Consider the following 25,781-nt stretch of genomic DNA (forward strand, 5'->3'; position numbering starts at 1 on the left):
CCTTCAGCAGCTGGAGTAGTGTTCCACAACATGAAACAGAGATACTTCCCTGGGTCAACAGAAACAACATGCTTGCATTGTAAAGGTGCTTTATCCAGGCTAATTAACCCTGTTTGTCTACAGTTACCTGTAGAGGATAATTAAAGCTTCAGACTCCAGAGTTAGCTCATTTGTTGCTAACCAAAAAATCTGTGAACCCCATGATTCATAGTTCAGAAAAGAAATGTACATAAATGTAACTTTGTTTTAAAATGTGACATGACTAAGCGAATTAAAGGAGTTATCTGTACCTTTGAAAGTCAACTCTTCAATCAAAAAGAAGACATCACCATTGCCCAGAAACCATTGTAATGAGTTTGTATAGACCTCACAACAGAATTTTTTAAAGACATAACTTGCTTCATATACTCACATTGTATTTTTAACTCATTTTAAGATGTCAGTGACTTCTAGTTTTCTATAAAGTATTCAATGCCTTTAAATGGGAAGTAAAAATGTTTTATAACAAGTATACTTAAGGGCAATTTTGTAAACATTCACCAAAGAAGCAGGGTCATAGAGTAGCTAAGAGTTCAAGACCAAAAACCAGTTCAGAGATAGAGCCATATTCAGCCCGTCTATTTTGGGTGCTATACTTCAGCTTTGTGAAAAGTCTATAAAGAAGATTTCTTCTACAACCCAAGAGAAAAAATCTGTCTTATTAAGCAGTGAAACAATGACAGCAGTTGGGGTGCGGGGGTGTGGGGTTCCACCTGTCTAGGCATGAAATGAATGTTTTCCCCTTCCAAAATATTATGCGAAAAAGGACATTAAATAACTCACTAAACCGAGCAAGAAGTGTTTTCTCCTCTTCTTTGTTCTCATTCTTCACCAGAGTGAGTTCATCATGACATCTCTTTTCCTCTTCTATTAGCAGTTGTGATCTGACAGGCCAACAGAACAAAGTACACAGGAAATTATAATGATGATAAACAAGAGCAACCTTCTAGATCTGACAACTGGAAATCCAGCACTTGGTGAAAGTTTTAAAATACTGTAAAAAAAAAAAAAATACATGGAAGGGTATGAACTCTAAACAGCAAAAGAAGATGGCCTTGAGGACTCTAAACAAGCTAAAATGCCATAGGACAGAGTGCAAAGTCACACACTTTGGAATAGTATCTTTCATGTCTGCTGTAAAATAAGATAACAGATACTACTGGCTAAAATGCATAAGCACTATCTGAGCCCAGAAGTTTACCCACAGGTAAGTATTCCAATTGCTGTGTAAAATTTTTCTTCAACTTTGGAAGTGTACACTACTGAGTAACTACCTACAGGAAATAGTCTGTACAAGATGAAAACTGAAAAGAAGCATTTGTGATGGAACTCCTACTGTGTTACCATAGATGTAGCAGATACAGAATCTACTGTCCTACAGTAGAAAGCCACAAATATAAGGACCTCAAAGGTTAGTTCCATGGAACTGGAAAACTAAATTTCTGTTTCTCAGATTTGCTCCTTGAATTATTCCATATTTATTTCTAATCAGGGATGAGAAAGCCTTTGGTATCTGCTTGAAGAAGCCTTTGCTAGCAATTTAGGCATGGTAAAGCATTTTGATTTTTTCCAGATCTGTATCTATATCTCTGTAATTGGAGAAGAGGGCTATGAAGAGTTTTCTTTTCCTAACTATGCAGTTAGGATGTATTCTGCTAACCTTATCCACAGCTGTGAGAAGTACAGTCTCCTAGCAAGCCACTGTCCGAAGGCTCACTGAAAAAAGAGTGATGTCTTAGACAAAACTGAATATCTTCTATTTCTTTATAGTCTCATGCTTGGCAAGACACCGATCTATACTCTTCCTTATGCCCCTGGGTCATCTTACCTCTCTTGGCCTGTTTCCAAAAATACATTAAAATGTCAACAGTTTAGCTTCAAAATGGAGATGTGCTCCTTAATGTTCATGCAGTTCCACAGCTGGAGAGGAAAAAAATTGCTTTTAGGTTGGGTTGAAAAGTCTACAGAGAAGAAGAATTAGTGTCAGCAGTTCACCCTTCTTATTCAGATCCCCAGAGCAAAAGGCTGGGTTGTTTGTGGGGTTTTTTTGTGGTTGTTGTTCTTGTTTTGGGGTTTGGGTTTTTTTTAAGAAAAAAAGGAGTGAAGGGTAGGGGAGAAAACATAGTAGAGATATACCTGGATCTAGGTGAAAAGAAGGGATGTAGTTTTCAAAGTCATAGAGAAAGAAACATCTTGAAGCTAAGAAGAAAATAAAAGACATATTGGAATAAGCAGATTTTTTTCCCCTCTGAGCATTGCAGCAATTGCATCAGTGGTAACAGTTCTATTTACACGTTCTTAAAATTCCTTTACTGAAATTGTATGCCAACATGCACTTTTAAGTTTTAATTCTAACAAAAATGAATGCATCTTTGTAAGTAAGACACATTCCACACTTCATGCATACAAAACTACAATATTCAAAGATTTAATTAAATTCTAAAGGATTTTAGATTCATACATAAATCCAGATTAAATGATATATTGGCTAAATCCACTCAGCAGGAATATATTTCTCTTTAACCTGCAGCAGGAAACACACAGTTTCTATATCTTCAAAGAGTGCCATAATCCTTATCTGGTTTTCAAAGGAGATCTACCAACTAACTTATTCTGAAAGCAGAGGTGATGATTATGTATAAGCACAAAAAATTTGTGCATTCAGAAAACATTGGGACCAAATGAAGAGTGTATATTGATGTTTGAGATTTAAGATACACAAAGTGCCTAAATTCCAACGTAGGTAGACTAGTTTCTATCCTGTGATGTTTACTTCAAGAAACAGCCGGAAAACAACAAACTAAAAGGTGACTCACAATTCTGTGGACTGCAGACATTTCACCTTCACTTCTTGAGTGACTCTCACTCAACTGCCCAGAATGAATGGCTGTGTCATCGGGATCAGATTATTGAGGAATGAAGTTGTTCACATCATGGGATGTGATGCACCTCAGCTCTGTTGCTTTTGTTCATTTCACTTTTGCTCCTTTCCTTAGGAAATTAACAACTTCTATCATCTCTCTCTGCCTTCTTTTCCCTGTAACATCCCCTATGTTACACTGGTACTAACGACCTTTTACATCACAGACAGTCTACTTGACACATACCTAAAAAAAACAGGGAAATTGTTCCTAAATTGTGCGGAACTTTGTCCATTTTTCCTAAGTGTATGACTTTGTCTAATTCAAAAATATTACCTCTAGCCTACAAGCAATGCATTACTTTGCTCACCACATTATACTGGGTGCTGAGAGTTACATTTTGAGATGCCTAACTCTTCATGCTTACAATAAAAAGATTTTAAATTCTCCACCCAGGTCTGAGACTGGTACCTACCAAGATGAAATAGAGTTGTCACAATGTTTAGTAACACAATCAAACCTGGAAGGGTTTGAGATTCTCATTCTCACTGTTTGCGATAAAGGTAAAAAGGTAGAATCACATCTTAAATAAAATTTATAAATTGTTTAGTCTGCAGAACAAAAATTGGAATGACTGGATTTTTAGATATGCAAAAATAAGAAAAAGAAATGTCATTGGGATTAACAGATGGATTATTTCAAAATAACAAAGTCTGAGAAAGCTTACAAAATAATATGAAAATTTTACTGATTGAATACTATATCATTATCTATTAAATGCTGTATTTAAAAGAAAATTATAGATCATCCAGAAAGGGCAATGAATTCAAGATGTCTTGTAAATTCTGCTTATGAAAATAAAAATTACAATATTAGAGAAAAATATGAAAAACAAACAAACAAACAAACAAAAATCTCATCTCAACCTTATTGAAAATATTTGCATGTTCACTTAACATTTAGTTCAGAGTACTGTATTTTAATTATCTCTATTATGGGAAATAACTTCCAGTTTTGTATCAGAAGGGGAAAACAGATATTATAAATACTGAAGATCAAAGTACAGCATCAGAAAAATATGCCAAAATCAAATCAACAGAAACACACACGAATACTTGAAAGCAGAATGTTTCTGTGATGAGTTACATCTCACAGATAAAAAACACCCAAACTCATGAGATAATTAAGCATCAACTAAACACTACTTTTCTCAAGACTGACATCAAACAATGCTTGTGAATAGTTTGTTGAAGGTCACACTGTTTGTCATGGGGTGAGTGCGGCCAGCTCCTTTAGACTGCCCCACGCCCCCTGACACAAATGGCTGCTGTTGCCCCAAGCCCAGCGTCAGGCTGTTGTCCCTGGCTGGTGGGTGGTGTTCCCTGAGCCAGTGGCAGCTCCCAATGGCCAGTGAGAGTCCCATGAGAGTGGGGACAGTGAACTGGATCCAACCAGCTCCAACTGGCTCCAACCAACTAAGGCCACCCCAATCCCCTGAGGGAGACCTGCCCTGCCCTTGCTGGAGCCCAGATGCAGGTGGAGTTACAGAGCAAAAGATATACAGATGTTTTACATACACGTATAAGGAAAACTATTACCTATTTATGGAATTCAGAGGTTCCCTCTCTTCTTCATAGGTACTTAACTAATAGAGACATATTGTAGGCATTCATCACTTCCTATGTTTGGTGATCAGAATTACGTGATAAACTACATCATACCGTATTCTTAAAATAATTATGCATATCTGAACAACTTTTACCTGTAAACAAACATGGGATTTGTTTTCACAAACCATGTTCCTTAGTTGTCCCATACAGCCCATGAAAAACGGGCTACACTGAAGCTTGCTGCATACCCTCTGGAATGTGATGTCAGTGTATTCAGAAAGAAGTCCTCACTTCCCAAAGGCATAACACTCTTACACTAACTTCAAAAGCTCAGATTTATTTATTTTTTCTTTTTTTTAGATTAGATACCTGATCTTGGCAATCTCTAAGTGACATGTGTCCTAACTAATCTGCTGCCATGAATAGAATTCATTGTGACTGATATGATTTAGTTCCAGTATTGTCTGACAAACCTATGACCGCTGTGATCAAGCAAGAGCTCTAGAAATGGTTAGAGGATCATCTTTTTGTTCATGTGTTGAGAAAGGACTCAGGATCCACTACTGTCCATTCTAAAAGCTTCCTTTTTATTTAGGGTGAAATACTTAGGACTAAATTCTTGAAAATACTAAGGGCAACACCATTGTTTAGTAGGCAGTGACTAATGGGCAGGCTATTGACTCATGCTTTAACTTAAAAGTTAAGGGTTTTGGTACTCAATGCAATGTAAGGAAAGTATAATAAATAAATAAATAAGCAGGTGACTCAAGTTAATTAAGAGCACAGTATAGAGGAAATAGAAAGTTGTAACCATTATAAATATTGACCACATCTTGCAATTTCATTTTCAGAGGTATTCAACTGCATAATTTGTGATACCTCATTTGGTCACTCCTGTTAGGAATAGAAGTTATTAGCCTCCTAACTTTTGGTCATGCAGGTAAATACAACATTCCCTGAAGATTTAGGTGAACACTAGAAAGTTCTCCGTTCAAACATAGCACACAAAGGATCTTATACGTTTATATGTTCTTGATGTGAAATACTGATAGAATTTTCAAGGCAAATGGAAAGTTTGCCTGTGACTCTCCAAAGGTAAGAGTTGGGGGAAGAAGGGTGACTAGGCTGAGTCTAGATATTAAAGAGAATTTAGGTTTCTAAATCCCAGTTTCAGAACACCATTGTGATTCCCTGTGTTCTAGGAGAGGGCCCTCAGCTGGCCTAGATTCGTAGTGAATATGTGGATTCCTCAGCTACCCAACTGAACTTGTTCCTGCTTAAATAACTGAGAAAATATTTTTTGGAAGAGATGCCATCATTCAAAACAATAAGATATAAAATAAGTCTCTACAGCTACCAGTTGCACAGTAAATTATTAACATGTTATTCTAATGTAATTTATAAAGGTATTACTACTTTAGTATTTTATTGCAAGCATAGAAGCTCCAACAAGAGGGCTACTAGAAGACAGCTGAAATAATTTCATGGGCTTCTACCTAGAATTCGCACATGGGAAGTAAGAAATCTGAAAAGGAGGCTTAAGCAGTAGACTATTATGAAGCAGGTCACCTACTCTGCTACATTTTTTTATAACTAATTTGTATGCTGGAGAGTGAGAAAAAGAGCATTGGTTCCTCTTCCAATGAAAAATCTTATCATCTGTCAACCTTTAGAATTAAAGAATGAATGTAAAAGAAACCTTAGTATTCTGTTTCCCCTCTGTTGTATCACAGTACATAAATGTTTTCATTACATTTGCAGTGGTATTGTACAAGTAATCAGTGATCTCTATTTACAGTGGTAGTCTGTTTTTCTGAGCATGTCTGCAAGAAATTACTGACACTATAGGGATGTGTTCCTTTAATTTAATAATTCTAGTTTAGCACTTCCAAAGCTCAATTATGTCCAAAAGTTCCAAGGTGTTTGTTAGTAGATCAGTTTCAATTCTTAGATGGCTTCACACACAAGATTATAAAGGAATGTAACAAGTAAGGTATGTAATAGGTAAGTGGTAGATCTAAGCACATCAATAACATTTAATTTAAGGATTCAGATATCAAGAGAAGCAAACAAAAGGAACATAAACATTGAAAAAATATCATGACATTTAGATTGAACCTTTATTGCAATATATTGTGTTAAAGTAAGAAGCATAACTTTCCTTGAATCCTTTTTTTTTTTAAAAAAAATAGTTTAAGTTTATAAAACGTCCATCATATTGTACAGGATTTCCATGTAGATCATAGTTTCCAGGGTTTTTTTAATCATATGCAGTAAACAGTCATTGTTAACAGTTAGTTCTTATCAGATCCCCTATGTGAAGTTCAACAAGTCCAAGTCCAACATCCTGCACCTGGATCAGGACAATCCAAAACACAAACCCAGGATGGGCAGAAAATTGATTGAGAGCAGCCCTGAGGAGAAAGACTTGGTGGTGGTGATTGATGAGAAGCTCAACATGACCTGGCAATGTGCACTTGCAACCCAGAAAGCCAACTGAATCCTGGGCTGCAGGCCCCTCAGCATAAGAAGGACATAGACTTGTTGGAGCGAGTCCAGAGGAGGGCCACAAAGATGATCAGAGGACTAGAGCTGAGGCAGGCTGAGAGAGTTTGGTTGTAACCTGGAAAAGGCTCCAGGGAGACCTTACAGAAACCTTCCAGGACTTAAAGGGGGCCTACAAGAAAGCTGAAGAGGGACTTTTTACAAGGGCATGTCATGGTAGGAAAAGGGCTAATAGCTTTAAACTGAGAGAGAGTAGATTTAGTTTAGACATAAGAATGAAATTCTTTGAGGCACTGAAACAGGCTACCTAGAGAAGTTGTGGATGCCCCATCCCTGGAAGTGTTCAGTGCCAGGTTGGATGGGACTTTGAGCAATGCGGTCTAGTGAAAAGTGTCCCCGGCCACGGCAGGGAGGTTGGAACTGAATGGTATTTAAAGGTCCCTTCCAACCGAAACCATTCTATGATTCTGTGATTGTCACTCAGTGAATCCTTTTCATTTGCTTATTCCCACATTCTTCATATGTAAATTGTTCTTTATGTCCAGATGCAAATTGTATATGACACATGAAATTCCAGATTCATGAAACGTCAAAACTACCATTTATCTGGATTATTTATTAATGGTAAAGAATATGCCACAATAAGAAAAAAAAAGTTAGGTTGATATTCAGATTTTGCAAGGTTTCACTCTATTCATTTTCTTCATCATTTCTGGTCATCTAACATAAATAACGTTAAAACTTTTTTCCTGTGTTTGTATTTTTTTTTTCTTGTGGCTTTATGTTACGTTAGCAGGCATTCTCTACTATCTGTCTATCATATTAAATTATGAAGGACATCTCAGAAAACTCTGCAAGCTTTCAGGTTGTTATTGACGCCATTAAAATTACAGGTCCATTTACATAACTACTGGTGTCATTTTATAAAAATGCAACATGGATATATATTTTCACTAAAAGAATAGATGGCATTTCATATTGGATAAGTTAATGACCCCCAAGTATCAAAATTTGTTACTCAATACATATTTACTACAACAGGCTATGTATACTACTCAAAACAACATCACTTGTCTTAAGTTATGCATGCAAAAAAAAGTTTCCATTCAATAAATTGCCTTGCATAGTCCATAGAAAATTTGCTGTGGTTTATGGAAATTAATATAACTTGAGACAAAAATGGTTATTACAACAGGATGTTTTTCCAGAAGTTTTCAGTTCAGTATTTCAGCTACAGACTTGCCTCCTCCTGCCTACAACACATGTCACAATGCTATGACTTTCACACAGCCTCTGCTGACAAGAAAGCTTAAGGCCATGGCTGCAACTAAAAAAGTTAATTGCCACCCCTCCAAGGAGCAAAATACCTACCAAACTGTTTCCTGAACGACTGTCTCGCATGTCATCCTCAGAATCAGTACAAGTTTCCTGCATGTACTACACTGTTTTTTACATACCCCAGCATAAGATATGAAGTTGCAGACAGGCAGCCTCAGAAGCAGTCTACCTTCTTTCCTACCCAGTCCTGGATTTGTGAGATCTATTCAGGATTGACTTATTCTTCATCTTCATTTGGTTGTCCCCTGAAAACAGTCTGACAGGAATTATTATATTTGTTTTACATTGGAAGTAGCTAAAAGACAACAGGTTATCTATATAACTCTTAATTGTTTATCCTATTTAAAATGCATTTATTTTTTTTTAAATACATATTTAATTACTAACGAAGCCAGATACTCACACAGCACAAAACACATACAGCAAATGGTACACAGCAAAAAACATGTTTGATTTGTGATGCTGATTAAATTGATGCAAAAAGCCAGCTGAGATCACTTCCAGCTTGTGAGATATCTCTGACATCATGCTGTGGGTGTTATACTTCATTTGCTGTGATAAGTTTAGTTTTCAAATGACAACAAGAAGAAATATTGGTGTGAGGGAATATACAAAAGAGTAAATTCTATAATTTTGAAGGCAGATTCACTGCATCTAGCATTTCCAGCCAAGAATAATATTCAGTCTAAGAAACACTTGGTAAGTAGAATTTAATTTCTTGGACTCTCTAGCTTATTTAAGGATTGATCATGGTATTCTACCAAGACTTATTTGACAAGTTTGGAGAATAGAATACACCAAGTATTACAAAAGCATTATAAGTGTGAAGGAACAGCAACCGTTGCACACAAAGCACAGTTTATTGGATTCTTCCTTCAGTCATATTCTTTATCAGTAAATACAGCATCAAAATAAGGCATGACCTTTACCAATCTGTTTGACATGATCACGGTTTTCTGATTTGATGCTTTATTGGGTTGCTTCCATAGATATGTTTATAAATGTGTGTACATGGAAATAAATAACAAATAAAATAAATCTTTGCTATTTTGCTTTCCCCCAAAAATTTCAACAATATAGAAATCTATAGCACCCTAAAAAATATCCTTCATTAAATGTTTTACATTTGATTCAAAAAAGGTAATTTTCAGATGTACAGCAATATTGCAGAAAAACATGGCTCTTTCACAGGAGCAAAAGTACTGTCTAACTGTTGTAGACAGAACTCCCTGTTAGGAGCCAGCAGCTCTAATGAGAGAGGCTGACATGGCTTGGGCAATGCCAGGAGCAACCACAGGAGATTTAAACAGCTCTGGGGAGTGCTGGTGACCAGAAGTGCTGACAACAGGGTGTGCAAACAGGGCTCGAGACAGCACAGCAGTTCACACAGCAGTTTGCACAGAAGGGCACGTAAGCCCCTGCAAACTGCTTATAGGCCACAGCCCGAGGGAGTGCTCTAGGTCTCTGCCACAATGGTGAGCACACCTCAGAGTTAAAAACAGTGTTTCTACAGAGGAAACCCCTGTGGCATCTGATGCAACCACCCAGGAAGAACTGGTAAGGAAGGAGACTTCAGTACAGGTGGTAGGTTGCAATGAGTGGCCAGACCGTTCTCCTGGAAAAAGACAAGTACCTGAAAAAGACTTACATTCATGATCTGTTGCGTCTGGTGCTGAGTTGCAGGATAAAGTTAAAAGGCGGCTCAGTATTACAGGGGCCAAGACAGAGATAGGTAAGTAGTTTCAGAACCAGGGATCTGTGCTGGACACCACAGACAATAAGGGGCACCTTGGACCCCGGTGACCCACAGAAGCAGGACTCTGCTTCAACCCCACCCTCCAGTACTACAACAACAACAACAAAAAAAAACAAACACAAAAAACCAACCAGATTTGAAGATTTGAAACTTGAACAGCTGTAGACACCCACAAGCAAGGTCTGCAGGGAGAAACTACCAGCAGTCCGCAGTGGATGCAGCAAAAAGAAATGAGGAGTGCTAGTATTTGGTGACTGTTATATGGCACTGAGGCACCCATCTGCTGGCCTGACAGGGAGTCACAACAGGCATGCTGCCTTCCAGGAAATAAGGTCCAAGATGTTGCTGAGAGGATGCCATAACTTGTCAAGAGCACAGACTACTATCCATTGCTACTCTTTCATGTGGTCATGAATTGCACTGCAAGCCAGAACCTAAATCATAGAATTATAGAACGATTTTGGTTGGAAACAATCTTAAACATCAAGTTCCAACCACCCTGCCATGGAAAATAACACCTTCCACTAGACCAGGTTGCTCAAAGCTCCATCCAGCCTGGTGTCATGGCTGGTTCTGTTGTGAGGGTTTTGGCTTTTATGACAACAGGATATTCTTCAATGACTATAGCCTGTAAGGGAGGGATGGGATCCATCCGTCTAAAAGAGGCAAAGGAATATTTGGCAGCAGGCTGGCCAACTTGCTGAGGTAGGTTTTAAACTGAAGGACTCAGGGTGGGGTCCAAAGTGGCAACACTCATGCCATTACAACCAGCTGTGAAATAAGCCAGGTCAACCAGAGCAGCAGCAAATGTTCCTTAGCTGCGTCTCAAGATGAGAGCCAGAAGACCAACTGCCTCAAGTGGTTCATTTAATGAAATTAAATTAATTTTCCCCAAGTCAAGTCTGTTTTGCCCATGACTGTAATTGCTGAGTGATCTCCCTGCCTTTATCTCAATGCATGAACTTTTTGTTATATTTTTCTCTCCCCTGTTTGGATGAGGAGGGGAGTGCTAGAGTGGTTTTGGTGGGCATCTGGTATTCAGCCAGGGTCAAACCACCACATAAGGAGAAACTTGAATGAATAGAAGTCAACTATGGTGACTGTGGAGGCCCCTTGGGTCAAGATTAGAGGGGCTGTCTCCAAGGGAAATCTTACAGTAGGCATCTGCTACCAACCTTCAAACCAAGATGATAAGGCCAATGGAGCAATATTTGGTCACTTAAGCCAGCCTTGGGTCAACAGAACCCGGTTCTTATGGGTGACTTCAACTATCCAGACATTTGTTGGAAGAACAATATGGCAGTTTACGTCATCCATCAAGTTCCTGGAACATGTAGAGAACTGCTTCCTCATACAAATGTTAGACGTGCCAACCAGGAATAAGGCGCTGCTGGACTTGCTACTCACAAACCAAGAACACCTGCTTTGTATTACCCTCGCTTAGTGATAGCCTTGGCTACAGTGATGACAACATTGTGGTGTCTGGGATTCGGCTGAGCATACTGAAGGTTAGTACTAAGACAAAGGTTTTAGATTTTAGAAGAGCAAAATTCCACTCAGTCAGAGCTCAGTTGGGAGAGATGACATGAGAAGCTTCCGTGGAGGATAAAGGAGCTAGCGAGTGCTAAGAATTTTTTCAAGAATGCTTTCCTGGAAGCAAAAAATCTGCTTATCCCCTTTAAAGGTAAAGAAATTAGGTGGAGCAAGAGACCCCCTTGGATTTACTGCAAGCTTCTGAGTCTGCTCAAAACGAAGAGAAGCATACCAGAGATGAAAAGGCAGTCAAATACCTGTTGAGAACAACAAAGGCATTTCCAGAGCATGCAGGGATGCAGTGAGAAAAGCAAAAGCTCAGCTCAAATTGAAACTGGTCAGAGATGTCAAGAGCAACAAGAAAGGATTCTTCAGGTATGTAAACAACAAGCAGAAACAGAAAAAAAAAAATATTGGCCTACTGGTTAACAAGACAGCTAAATTAATCACCAACAATGCTGAAAAGGCAGAAGTTCTCACTTTCCTCACCTCTGCCTTTACCAGCACTGTTGGGGCCCAGGCCCTGTGAATTATTATGGGACTTGACCCCTACAAATCGATGGACCCTGACAATATGCACCTAAGGTTATTAAGAGAGCTGGCTGACATCATTGCACAGCTGCTCCCCATAATCTTTGAGAAGTCATGGAGATTGGGGGACATCTCAGAAGACTGCAAGATGCTAATATCACGCCATCTACACGAAGGACTTAAGAGGAGGATCCAGGAAATTACAGGTTCATCAATCTTACTTCAGTCCCTGGGAAAGTTATGGAACAAATATTCCTGGGGGGAAATCACAAATCAAACGAAGCACATGATTGTGAAAAGCCAGTACACATTTACCAAGGACAAATGGTGGTTGACAAACCAGATCACCTTCGATGACAAAGCAACCTTCTCGGCTGATGTGGGGCAAGTGGTGGACATTGTCTACTGGATTTCTCCAAGGCTTTTGATACAGCTTCCCACAGCCTCCTCCAAGAGAAACAGGTGTGTTACAGTCTAGACAAGTGGTGGGTGGGGAACCAGCTGACAGGTCTTACTCAGCAAGTGGAGGTAAATAGCTGCTTTTCAAACTGGCAACCTGTCGCAAGTGGGGTCCTCCAGGGATCAATATTGGGCCCAACACTGTTTAATATCTTCATAAGCAACAAAGGCATGATGGGATCAAGTGTACCCTGATGAATTTTACTGATGATACCAAACTGAGTGGGGAAGTGGAGACTTTGGAAGGGAAAGGTACCCTGCAGGAAGACCTGGATAGGCTGGAAGAGTGGGCTAACAAGAACTTTATGAAGTTCAACAAGGACAAGTGTAAGGTATTGCAACCTGAGAAAACATAATCCAGGAGCGGAGCATGGGCTGGTATCTACCTGGATGGAAAGCAGCTTTGTGAAAAGAGACCTGAGGGTCCTGGTGGACAACAAGTTCAACATGAACAAACAGTGTGGTGCTGTGGCAAACAAAGTCAGAAGGATGCTGGGTTGCATCAACAAGGGCATCACCAGCAGAGATAAAGAAGTCATTATCCCACTCAGTGCTTGCCAGGCCGCAACTGGAATACGGTGTTCAGTTTTGGTCCCTGCTATGCAAAAAAACAAAAGATGCAGACAGGCTGGAGAGGGTCCAGAGAAGTGCTACAAAGATCATCAAGGGACTTAGAAGCTTACATGTAAGGAAAGGCTGAGAGAACTGGGTTTCTTTAGCCTTAAGAAAAGAACGCTTAGGGGAGACTTTATCACCTGTTCCAGTATATAAAGAATGGCTAAAAAGAAGATGGAGACTCCCTTTCTGCAAGGAGACACATGGAAAAGGTGGTAAGTAATGGGTACAAATTACTCCTAGGGAGATTCTGACTGGGCACAAGAGGAAAATTTTTCACAATTAACAGTCAGCCATTGGAATAATCTCCCCAGGGAGGTGGGGGATTCTCCAACATTGGACACTTTTAAGATTTGGCTGCACAGGGTGCTAGAGCATCTTGTCTAGACTATGTTTTTGCCAAGAAAGGTTGGACCAGATGATCCTTGAGGTCCTTTCCAACCTATGATTCTATGATAAAAGTCTTGGAGTGTATTTTTGTTGGCATTAGATATTTATGTTTTAACAGTTGATCTCTAGATCTCCCTTGACTATATTTGAGCTTATATACCCAAACTGATATGACTATACTTACATTTGCTAGAACACTTCTTGACCTTTACTCAGTTTCCTGAAGACATCTGAGATGCCATCAGTCATCCAGGACATCAAAACAGATGTCTGTCAGATATGATGTGACCAGTGGAGGACCCACACACTTCTGGAACAGCAGCTAGAGGCCAGGTTACCTATAAAGTGTTTTAAATTTGTTCAGATACTTAAGTTTAATCAGTAATGATTCAAATCCACAGTGAATTTGTTTGTGAATGACAGAACAGTGGGAGACTGACAGATATTTCTAAAAGCCTTATTATAAGCATACATATTAGTAAAGACTACTTACACAGAACCTTTTCAGTCTCATTATTTACAAGGAGCCTAGACATAGAGGAGGGTGTTTTGGTTGTTCTAGTAATACCTATTCTCTCTCTGACTTCACACATATATTATACTCTCACAGTACTGACTATAAAGGATCCATCATCCACATCTGTGAGTTATATTCTCAGTAGAAGAGAGAAAAAACCCTGATGAAATCATATTAATCTTAATCATGAAGATTGATGCATATTTTAAGCAGAGCAATGTTCTGCCAAACTACTGTACTGTGTTACAGAGTCAGCCCAACTGTTCTGTAAGAGGCAGAGCTGCACATCTGGGAGGCCAATACCATATCACATGGTCAAGACTGTCAAGACTGTATGCTGCAATGATCAGTTCTGAAAAATTGAAGAGCTTCTACTGTTAGCATATCTGCACTGCTGACAGTTATTTCCTTCTTTTAATCTTACTTTAATATTTCAAGACTTCCAGGAAAAGAGGTTCTTTAAGGAAACTTGGCAGGTTTTCTTCTTGAAATTCTTCATGATTTGCATCACTAAAAGCATATAATCATTGAATACCTTTGAGTTGGAAGGGACCCATAAAGATCATCAAGTCGAATCCCCTGCCCCTCGCAGGACTATCTAAAATTAAACCATATAACTAAAAGCATTACTGAGACACTCCATGAACTCTGACAGGATTGGTGCCATGACCACCTCCCTGTGGAGCCTGTTCCAATGGCTAGCTGCCCTCTCAGTGAAGAGCCATTTCCTAATGTCCAGTCTGAACTTCCCTTGTCACAGATCCATTCCATTTCCTTGTGCCCTATCGATGGTCTTCCAGCACAGGGCTCCAGGGCCTGTCATTGATGTTAGAGACAGAGGCAAAGGTGTTAAACATTCACACCTTGTCTATATCCCTATTAGTGAGGTGACTGACCTCATCAAGTAATGGAGCAACATTATCTCTGATCCTCCTTTTACTGTTAAGGTATTTTAAAAAGCCCTTTTTCTGGTCATTCAGAGTGCTGGCCAGCTTGAACTCTAATCGAGCTTTGGCTGCACATATTTTCTCTCTACATCCACAAACAGCATCTCTGTAGTCCTCCTGTGTTGCCCATCCTTGTTTTCAACATTCATATGCTTTCTTTTTCTGACTAAGTTCTGGAAGAATACCTGCTCAGCCAAGCCAACCTTCTGCCCTGCTTGCTTGACTTCTGACACTTTGGAATTTCCTGCTCCTGTGCTTTTAAGAAATGGCTTTTTAAAAGGGGCAAGCATTCATGGACCCCAATGCCTTCAAAAGCTGATTCCCAGGGACCTTACTAACTAGCTCCTTCAGCAGCTCAAAGTGTGCTGTCTTTATATTGAGGGTTCAAGTTTTGCAGGCAGTTATCCTCCTATCACCAAGGATTTGAAACTACTTCATCATCACTGTGACCAAGACAGCCACTAATCAGTTCACCCACAAGTCCTTTTCTGTTTACAAAGAACAAATGTAGAAGCGTACCTTTCCTAGTTCACCTCCTTAGTCCTGCACCAAGAAGTTATCTTCAACATGCTTCAGGAATTCCCTGGACCTGTTTGTGTCCGCTGTATGATATTCCCAGCTGATGTCTGGAAACTTAAACACATCCATAAGGATGAGGGCAGCTGGTGTAGAGATATGCCTTCATTCCTTGAGAAAATATTAAGAGCCTAGTCAACCAAAGAAGTGCTACTTTTGAGACATCATTTCCAAAACTCTTTACAGATTATTTTGTTATTGTTATCACAGACATTACAGACTATAACAGAATGCTTATTGTTCATAATTTATAACACTAGAAAGATGTTTTTGTGGAAAGAAGGAGCCTGCCTTTCCTAGAAAAGTTAGATTCAGTTAAAATACAATTTCTGTTGAAAACTCTGATCATACTTTACATTCCAACAATATTATAGCTATATTAAATTGGACCAAAGATCTACCTAGTTCATGGTTACAGTGATCTCCAACTCCTACTCCACCACTGATTTTGTATTATTTATTCACTTCACTCACTGATTCCCCAGTTGTAACTTTCACAGGTTTCTTTTCTAAAGAGTTTTTTAGGCTTTGTTGGGGTTTTATACTTAACTGATTCTTAAAAGTGAAAAAGAACGATGTCAGAAGCTGGTAACAGGTGAGGTGACTATGAGAGAAGGACAATCAAAAAAAGCATCAACTACCAATCATAATGGTAGTTGTCTTAAACCTATTTTATATTAGTTTTGATGACTTTAAAAAGAAGCATTTTTTATTTATTTGAGTTCAGAAACTCAGCAGGGTCCCATTTGTCGGTTGTTATCCAAAGATCTCTGCCCCAGGTGTGTTTTGGCTCCAAAAAATAATCAGTATTCTCCCATTAATTATTTGAGAAATTATACCATACTTGGTGTACTACCTTCTGTGATTTTGATAACTCAGTACCAGAAAAAGAAAAAAAATAAATTAACAGGACTTCAGGGGAAAAGGGAAAAGATAGGGCAAGAGGCATAGCAAGAAGCAAATCAAGGAACTCTTCAGCTAGAAATACCGGTGAATACTGTGAAAATGGAAAGCAGATGTCTCGTAGTATATGCATATATATATATATAAAATTAAAATGCCATAGCTCCATAAAATAGCCCTGTATCTGTATAACCTTCCTCTTACTAATTTTGGAAAAAGACTTATGCTTTTACACTTCCATTTATGACCATTGCATAACATTAGGAATGTTTTTATCACTGAAAATTATATAAAATATTTAATATTTCTATTTTCTTATATTAATTTATTTGTCAAAAAGTTTATTCTTTTTCAGTGTTTCTGACCAAGACATTATCAACATGACTTATTAATTGAAAATTATAAAGAAAAAGCTTCTCAGTTTTTTTCTTCATGTTTTTGCATTCATTTAAAATATTCCTAATGAGGTCAACAAAAAGTAGTCTCCAGGCACTTTAAGCTGGCACTTTCTGGACTCTCACTCATAATTGCCAGGTAATTTACATTTGACCTGTACCTCCAAGTCAGAATGTTAATGCATTTTGCAAGGTGAATTCAAATCTGTCCTTAATTACTGTGCAAAATAGGAACATTTATATTTTATCTGGAATATAACCTCAGGATTTCTGAATAATGGAATTAACGTGCAGGATCATAAAATATGCATTTGTAAGCACTTCCTCCATTATAGAATAATAATGAGTTGGCATTTTAAAATTTTCCATGGCATCATCAACTTATTTTTTCTTTTTTTTTTGGAAAGGAAGAGACATACCTATACATAAATGCCCACACACATATAGCTACATATTACAGAGATGCTAGGAACAAATTAAAAAGACTACCCAGGTGGACTGGAATGCTGTTGTCCCAGAATGCTAATTTATATATTGCATACGTAGCGCACATTCCTTATTTGTGCACAACCAAAAATTCCAGTACTTGGAAGTGCTACAGAAGTAGTAATGGCTGGCTGCCCAAAGAAATGAAAAGAGACTGAATTCCTGTTTTCACACCTACACAGATTAATTTATTTATTTTGAAGTATGCTACTATGTATCCATAGTATTACTTCTATGCATATTTACAAAAAGATTAAGAGCATAAATTATCATAACAAATCAACTGCCTACAGCAGAAGTGCCTACAATTTTAAAGTGTGTCCTGGGTAATCCAGTTCTTCAAGCCATTACCTTCTCTTTAGCCTGTCTCTCAAAGTCTTCCTCCCTTCAGTGAGTATCATGTCCCTGCAGGATTTATGAACAGTTAAGTCTCCACTTAACTAGATATTTTTTCACTCTGCATTCTGACCCAGCAGTGAACTGAGCTGGCGATCTTTCCCTTACTTTAAGGAATTTACCCTCTTATTATTCTTATAATCATTAATATACTCCATAGTAAGTGATAGTTTTAATTGACACAAACTATTGCTAGGAAAAGAATTTTTTTTCTCCCCAGAAATTTACTCTGAAAGGGATTTATTGTATGTTTTAAAGTGGATATTGATAATTTCTTAGGGTTTAAAGGAAACCTATAAACAGGCAAATCAACTAACAAATAACACCACAAGCTCCTCTGGCTTGACAGCCCTGTAAAGCTCAAAATTTTTCTACCTGCACATAGGTTGTGTGATTTTTGGCTAACATGGTATGGCTCTATGAGGCTACTGCCACATGCAACACAAAATAGAGGAACTGAGCTGATAAGCTACCAGTGACAGCTTTAGGAAAGGGGACACACAGAAGGAAGAAACAGTAGATGACCCAGGACAGATAGCAAGGAATTGTCTATCCCAGGATAAAGGGAGTGTAAGATTTGTTTTTATTTCTTAAAGAGATTAATCATTTCACTGATATATGACAGTTTTTCCTGATTTATTTTCTTTGAAGTGTCTCTGATTTACCTTTCCCCTGTAGAAACAGCCTTCTTGGTATCTGTGCAAGGATGAGAAACTATTCTGGAACAATTATTAAAACTGAAATTTCTGAACCAATACATTTAAACGTAACTACTTTCAAAATAGTTAACTAAACCCTTTAAAACTTTTAAACGAAAAACTCCAATGCTTTTGGGGCATTGTCTTTGGTAATACTATAAAGAACTTGAATAACATAAAAAAAAAAAAAATCACAACTCTGAACTGTTACACTTACTTTGGACAATAATGTATTCTCAACTAATTTTGCCAGTATGAAGTATCATTACATTGCAAATGCCCTGAAAAAATTTTCTAGGCTTTGACCTTAATGCTTCAGGTAATACAATGAGTCTTTGAGCCAACAAATTCTTTGAGGAAAGTTCAGCTTCTGAAAATATCTCTTTTTAGGTCTGCATTTTGTTAAATGAGTTTACGTCAAACAGTGGTATTTCATAAAGTTAGGATTAAATATTTTAATGGCTAATTCTTAGACATTTTTGTTTTCAGTTTCATGTAATTTTGAATAGCTGAAAATACAAGGAATAATTTCTCTGAAAGTTTTGTCTGTTTTGTCGGTGAATAAATTAAAGCATAAATTCCAGCTGTCCTTGATACCTTCTAGTTTAGCAATGGTAACAGTTCTTTACAGAAATCACATTCAGATCTCCGTTTAGTTAGTATGTGGAATTGATCCATAATAATCTTAAAAATTAAGTTCAGATTTCTGAAGTGGAAAGGATAGCGGAATTGGACCAGGAGTCAAAAGTGTCAAAGGAGGAACAAATGACTGGCTTCCTAGTTTTGCAGACTTTCAGGCTCAACTTATGTCGTACAGTCTTACACAGGTCTGAATATTACGAGCATGTTAGGTCTCCAAATATAACTGAGTGCAAAGGCTCAGCACAAGTCACTATTTTTCAAATCATATGCATTTCTAAAGCTACTTATCTGCCCAAGGAATGATTACTTCTAAATGAAGTTGAGGCTGTCATGGTTGATTTCATGGATCTCAAAGTTAAACTCTACCTAGCTCATCTATCAAAGATACTGTATATTGAAAAGAGGATATTACATAAAGAAGGGGGAAAAAAATCTTATTAACTGCTATGCAACACAGTGCATCACATGCATATGGTGTTGTGTGGTTTTGTTGCTCAAAGTCTAACCTCATGCAGAAAAATAATTTCCTTTTTGAGTTAATAGTTTGAGCCAGAAATAGTAAATCAAATTATTATGGTAACTGAAGCAGTGACAACACTGAAAGGAACGGATCATTTTTCTATCTGTTCATCAGGATATGAATACAAATAAGAACATCGCAGCACACAGATATTTCACAGCACAGAGTTATTACTTAGAAATATTAAAAAAAATGTTATTCTAAAGATTTTCAACATGCATAATCCACTGGTCTTCAAACTTAAAGTGAATTAATTAAATATAGTTCTGTGAATGTGTAAATAAATTTCCATGGAAATTTCCTGTAGAAATATGTATGTATGTACAAACAAAGTAAGTATTTGGGAACTGACACCACCTTTCCCCTGGTGCCGTATGCAACACTAGAGGTTGAACTACTACTTTGTTTACTTCCTTTGTGACTCTGATGTTGGAAAATCTAAGTTATTATAAAGGAAAAGCTGTGCATATAATAGTCTGGAAAGTAAAGCTGGCTGCAGAGCATTAAAGTTCTGTTATTCTTAACTAATTAACTTAGAGATAACAGCTAGAACATCCACACCATCACTACACTGAAATATTGAGCAAAGAATTCAACAGATAACTTGTTTGCTTGACCCACATAGTACCTCAATGAACAGAAGCTAAGCAGAAAAGATAATTTGGTCCTACATATAAATTTTCAACGTCATGTATTCTATATGGTGGTGTTTCACTACCCCACCCCCTCAGATCCTGGAATTAACATAAGCCACAGCTACCAAAAATCTTCTGTGGATCGAAACTTTGAGTATGTTTCTATGCAATACTCTTAAGGCATTATCTCAGAAGCTGCAGTATAGCAACTGCTGTGCTTGACATTATTGAATCTACAATTTATCACCACAGAGAGGTTAAGTGTTTCAGCTGGAAGAGACTGCAATTAATGTTTTTATCCCTATCATCCCTTCAAGAAATTGAGGAAAGTCTTCCATGCCAGAAGACTCAAGGCTTGCTCTTTGCATCAGGTGTTCAGTGTTATTTGGCTGAATATCTATGTTTTTGTTGGATCTGAAAGAGCTAAAAGAACCCAGTGTCTAGTATAGATTAAAACAAATGCCCTCCAGAAGCTGAAGAACTATCATGGCTGCACTGACCCCACTCAGCTGGGGTTTATTTAATGTAAAAAACAGAAGTGTCTATTTCAGCTAGATCGCCAATATAGAGAAACCGTCACTCTCAGGAAAGTATTTATCAAACTTCTAAAGGCAACTACTGTAGGATGAAAGAAGTTCCCAACTGGAGATACCTACTTCTCAACAACAACAATGAAAAGATCATACAGTGGGTAGGTAGCTCAGACCTGGATATCTAGCTTATGGATGTCTAAATTAAAGCAGATAATCAATCCTTGCTCAGCATTACCAGAATTTCTTTTAATTTTCTCAGTATATTTCATGATACTGAAACTTCCCTTTGCATTTTCTTCCTTCATTTTCCATAGATACATGAAAATTTCAGCCTTTTCTGTTTCAAGCACTTTAAAAAGTCTCAGTCTGGAGAAGAACTGAGGAGAATTATACAAAATAAGGTAACAATTGTAATTAAGAAAAAGAGAAATTAAATAGCAAATACAAAATGTTCTGTTGTGCTCTCAAATTCATTGCCAGAGGATTGCATGGACGCCAAAACCTAGGATTGATTCAAACAGGCATTAGACAAACTCCTGGAAAAAAATTTTCTGAACACAAATATTTGAAATCATCTCCAGTTCAAGTAAGTCTTAAAATGCAGGTTGCTCTATATATCAGAAAGGTACCTCATCTGCAGCATCAGTATTCTATGAATACCTCCTAAGCTCAATCTTCAGCTTTAATAAGATACTCACCGAGTAATGTATTTGTGTTACAACAATGGCAATTATGATTAACAGGAAGAAATATCCTCTAAGACATTTTGGTATTTCAGATTGTGGTGGGTTGCACTTAGCTGGACCAGAGTCCCACCCATCTGGTGTCTCACTCCCTCTCTTCAACAGGACAAGAGGAGAAAATAAGATTGAAAATCTCATGTATCACGATAAAGAAAGAGTGTTAACTTGTCAGTTACCATCACAGGCAGAACATACTTGGCCTGGGAAAAATTAATTTAATGCCAGTTGAAAATGAAATAGGATGCTAAGAAATAAATCCAAAACTCAATAAGCCTTCTGCCTCACACCTGCTCTTCATTGCTTCATTCCCAGCTCTCTACCTCTTCCCTCTAGTGCAGGGGTCCTCAAACTATGGCCCGCAGGCCGGATACAGCCCCCCAGGGTCCTCAATCCAGCCCCCGGTATTTACAGACACCCGCCCCCTGCCAGGGGTTGAGGGGGGAAACCAAGCGGCCGCAGATGGCTGCCTGCCACTTCATCTGCCTGCCACTGGCCCCCTGGTTAAAAAGTTTGAGGACCCCTGCTCTAGTGAGTGGCACAGGGGGGATGGGGAATGAAGCTTGCAGTCAGTTCATAGTATTTCCTTTCTGATGTTCCTTCCTTCTTGCACTTTTCCCTGCCCCAGCATGGAGTCCTTCCCACAGGATACAGTTCTCCCAGGATCTGCTCCAGTATGGGTCCTTTCCACAGGATAGAATCTAAGGAACACACTGCTCCAGCAAGGGTCCCTCACAGCCGCAGCTCCTACCAGAAAACCTGCTCCAGTGTGGGCTTTCCATGCACTTCAGCTTTCTTCAGGGCATATCCACTTGCTCCAGTGTGAGGTACTTCATGGGCTGCAGCATAGATATCTGCTCTGCCATAGACTTCCATGGGCTGTAAGAGAACAACCTGCTTCACCATGGTCTTCAGGGGAATTTTTGCTCTAGAGCACCCCTTCCTCCTCCTCCTTCTCCTTTACTGACATTGGTGTTCATAGGGTTGTTCTGTAATCTTTCTCACAACAGCTGCACAGTGCTTTTTACCCTTTTTAAAATATGTTTTCCCTGAGGCACCAGCACCCTGGCTAGTGGGTCCAGCTGTGTGCTGTGGTGGGGGCCATTTGAGCTGATTGGAACCAGCTGTGTCCAGCATGGGGCAGCCCTGGCCTCTCCTTGAAGAGGCCACCCCTGTATACCCCAGCTGCCAAAACCTTGATACTTACACCCAACACACAGGTTCATAAAAGAGCAGAAACAATCTTGTTTCCTTTAAATGGAGCATGTAGGAGACATTTTGTTAGAATAACTAATATTGCAATGCTTGCATTTGCCTTTTAAGAATGTATTACTTTTGGGGGCTTGATACCTGAAACAGTGATCAATTTAGCAGTCACAGGGGATCTCCCCAGATATCTGCCTAATATCTTTATGAGCCATTCAGCTGACTACATGCAGAAAGTATAATAGAAATGTTTACTGTGTGTGGGGCAGAAACTGGTGTGAGAAGCAGAGATTGAAACCAATTAAGCAAATGCACAGTACAGATCACAAAACATCAACTGAAGAAAATGGTGCTTGAAATCTGGCTGGCTGTCATTCAGGGCATTGATTTTTCACAAGAAAACTTAGATCAATATGGCTAATGGAAAAAAACCCTAAAAATGAAAGGAGAGCTTTCAACACTTCTGATCTCCCCTGCATGGAAAGTGGAGTCTGACTGAGCTATGCAGATAATGTCTTCCTTGTCTTAATGAAGCCATAACTTGATAGTGATCAGGACTAGTGGCATTTGATATTAACATTACCTTTATCAATCTATTTATGCTTTCATCAGCTGGCTCATTATAACCAAAGTAAAGAAGATATATTTACTTGTCCCCTGATTTTTGTTTCCCATTTTACTCTAAAAAGAAAGAAGCAGCAGTATGGGGCATAGAAATAATCTCACCCAATGCCAGCTATCTAAAAATAGTTTATAACCATTTTAAGCAATTTATCTAGGTACCTTCTACAGCCAGTGGAGGGGGAAAATGTTTTCCAAATTCATCCTGTTATGAGTGTTTGGCTGTCTAAAATATGTAGCATGGATAATTTTCATAGTGTCTCTTTACCTCTTTATACCTTTAACCAGGTTCCAAAGAGACAATGGGAACACAAATGCACTGTGAAGCTCAACAGTCTAACTAAAATGTGGCACTAAAATTTTGTCCTTTACATTTATCTAGTTATTTTCTCTTAGACAAAATGCAAGAGCAGCTAATGACTCTTTTAAAGTGTAGTAGTTTTTCTCCCCTTTAAAATATTTTTTTTCCTATTTCTGCCTCTTAATTCAAGAAGCCTTAAGCAGTATTAATTTTAAAATTGACTGTATTTTCTCTCCTATAACATTCATAATCAGTGGTATTTCAAGTGAAAGGTCCCTCATCTGGACAAGTTGTCATGCTCTAAGGAAAATAATTCAGCTGATTATGGATTTATACAAAAGAAAACTAATGACAATGGGCAAGAGTGGAATATTAAAACAAAGTCACTTCTCAGGCAATAATTTTGTGATCTAAATGTGTGCCTGTCATGGTTTAACACCAGCTAGTTTAACCCCAGCCTGCAACTAAGTACCATAAAAACCAGAACAGTGCTTCAGGGCTAGTTAGTACAGATTACTTGTTCTGTGTGCTTTCAGGCTTGTTTGTAGGGACACCACAAGTAGGTTCACTAGATTTGTATTCCACAAGAGAATTTTAGATTTTACAAAATCTGATCCCAAAATTTTAAGTATGGAAGATGGAAGTTGAATCTCCCAGAACATCCCTAGAATTCTCACTTATCCATATGCAAGTAACTATTCAGTTTCAGAAGTGATTCTTCACAAAGCAAATAGAGCTCGATAGATTCTCCTAGACTGAAGCTGGGGGATGAAAAATAAGCCTAGCTTATATATATATCCTTCATAAGACTAGGCAGGGGCAGTCTGTTTTCCTGCTCTCTGGAACAGGCCTTTTTATAAAGGTCTCTGCTGTTTTCCAGAAGAATAAGAATTTTAACCGAAATGTCATAAGTATTTTTCTTGTTTGACATGCTCAGTAGATATTAATCAAAGAGAGTGTTATTAATAAATTAACACATTTCTTTTAGTACTTTTAGTAAATCAAGAAATTACAATACGGTAGGTGGCATTTTTAAATTTTAAGCAGTACTGAAGTACTACTTTGAATATTCTAAGAATCTATTTATCTGGGGTCATGTCTAGCTCTAGAAGTGATATAGAAATGCAAAGTATCTTTAACTACAGTTGCATGGAAAAGCTTTTCATATCCTGAGAGATTTAACAAATTTAAAAAGAAATTCCAGCTCAAAACCACATTTTTTTTTCATTAATTGATGTGTCTAATAACATTTGGGACAATAAAAAGATTTAATCTAGAAAACTGCTTAACATTTTTGCTTGAAAATTACTTCAAAAGCATTGCAAGAAACAATTTTTAATCAAACCCAGTGTTTTATTTTGTTTGGGGTGTTTTGTTTTTAATTTTGAAACCTCTTTTCATTAGGAGATATATCAAAATTAATTACTTCATCTTTTTCCAACAAAATTCTTCATACAACATTCCCAGCAGAAATATATTAATGGTAAACATTGACCCAGTCATTTCTATTTTTTCCTCTCTGTACTTCAAAGCTTTTACTAGAAGATGTTCCTCTAATAGTTTAATAAAGGATTATACCACCATAGTATTAAGTCTGAAGTTTTAAGCTGTCAGCTATTTCTTAAAAAAGTACACACCTTTTGGATGCTCAACCTGTTACATCAAGATATAATTTTGGTAATACCAAGCGCTTACAAATGCAATTAAATTTATTAAGTCAGATCAAACAAAAAAGTGTAAGGAAAAAGCACCACAGAAGATAGGGATAAGATTAAAACCACCTCTTATATATATATTTTCTTCATTTGTAAACCAGTGCTTAACACATATTGTTGTACTTTGATTTTCTGAGCAAATCTTTCTTTCCACTTTCTGATTAGAATTAACTGCAAAGCACTGATGAACTTTGTGAAAGTTTCCTAGCAGGGGTCAAGTTTTACCCTTCTACATGGACCACATTTTGTTTACAATTTTGAAGCTTCCTGTAGAGAGTAAAATCATTGCTCACAGAAAAAACAACCTTGTAAT

This window comes from Falco punctatus (assembly GCF_963210335.1).
Source record: "Falco punctatus genome assembly, chromosome: 2".
Classification (NCBI taxonomy): domain Eukaryota; kingdom Metazoa; phylum Chordata; class Aves; order Falconiformes; family Falconidae; genus Falco; species Falco punctatus.